At 46.9% G+C, this 1,387-nt stretch overlaps 1 long non-coding RNA gene across 2 annotated transcripts in view; it reads right to left on the bottom strand.

Moving 5' to 3' along the window:
* Window positions 1-1,387, bottom strand: part of LOC123175223 (uncharacterized) — a 14,567-nt gene that overhangs the window by 9,005 nt on the left and 4,175 nt on the right. The gene's annotated exons all lie outside the window — the stretch shown is intronic.

The following is a 1,387-nucleotide window of genomic DNA, read 5'->3' as shown; positions in this document are numbered from 1 at the left end:
TAACAGTTGAAGATGGTCCCCTGGACAACAAGTACAGCTCATCACAAACAGTGTTGTCACCTCTGAGACGTGTTTCCAACCAACTGCTGAAAGTCTTGATGTGTTCACATGTAATCTAGTCATCGCACTGCTCCGGGTGTTTGGAGCGCAGACTGTTCTTGTGTTCATCGACATACGGGGTCACCAAGGTAGAGTTTTGTAGAACTGTGTAGTGTGCTTGAGACCAAGAATATCCGTCCCTGCATATTATTGAGTCCCTTCCAGGCGTGCCTTTTCCAGTCAGTCTCCCCTCATACCGTGATTTAGGGAGACCTATCTTCTTAAGGCCAGGAATGAAGTTAACACAAAACCCGATGACATCCTCTGTTTGATGGCCCATGGAGATGCTTCCTTCTGGCCTAGCGCGGTTACGGACATATTTCTTTAGGACTCCCATGAACCTCTCAAAGGGGTACATATTGTGTGGAAATACGTGGCCCAGAATGTCAATCTCGTCAACTAGATGAACTAGGACGTGCGTCATGATATTGAAGAAGGATGGTGGGAACACCAGCTCGAAACTGACAAGACATTGCACCACATCACTCCTTAGCCTTGGTATGATTTCTGGATCGATCACCTTCTGAGAGATTGCATTGAGGAATGCACATATATAGCTTCACAATGGCTAATCGGACGTTTTCCGGTAGAAGCCCTCTCAATGCAACCGGAAGCAGTTGTGTCATAATCACGTGGCAGTCATGAGACTTTAGGTTCTGAAACTTTTTCTCTGCCATATTTATTATTCCCTTTATATTCGACCAGAAGCCAGTCGGGACCTTCATACTAAGCAGGCATTCAAAGAAGATTTCCTTCTCTTCTTTGTTAAGAGCATAGCTGGCAGGACCTTCATAATGCTTTGGAGGCATGCCGTCTTTTTCGTGCAAACGTTGCAGGTCCTCCCATGCCTCAGTTGTATCTTTTGTCTTCCCATACACGTCCAAGAAGCCTAGCAGGTTCACGCAAAGGTTCTTCGTCACGTGCATCACGTCGATTGAAGAGCGGACCTCTAGGTCGTTCCATAAGGGTAGGTCCCAAAATATAGATTTCTTCTTCCACATGGGTGTGTGTCCCCCAGCGTCACTCGGAACAGCTAGTCCGCCGGGATCCTTTCCAAAGATTACATGTAAATCATTGACCATAGCAAGTACGTGATCACCGGTACGCATGGTGGGCTTCTTCCAGTGATCTGCCTCGCCTTTGAAATGCTTGCCTTTCTTTCGACATTGATGGTTGGTCGGAAGAAATCGACGATGGCCCAGGTACACATTCTTCCTGCAGCTTCCCAGGTATATACTATCGGTGTCAAGTAAACAGTGCGTGCATGCGTGGTATCCCTTGTTTGTCT

The sequence above is a fragment of the Triticum aestivum genome, unplaced genomic scaffold, assembly GCF_018294505.1.
Source record: "Triticum aestivum cultivar Chinese Spring unplaced genomic scaffold, IWGSC CS RefSeq v2.1 scaffold73475, whole genome shotgun sequence".
Taxonomy (NCBI): domain Eukaryota; kingdom Viridiplantae; phylum Streptophyta; class Magnoliopsida; order Poales; family Poaceae; genus Triticum; species Triticum aestivum.
Note: the sequence above shows the minus strand (reverse complement) of the source record. Positions and strands in the feature narration are given on the sequence as shown.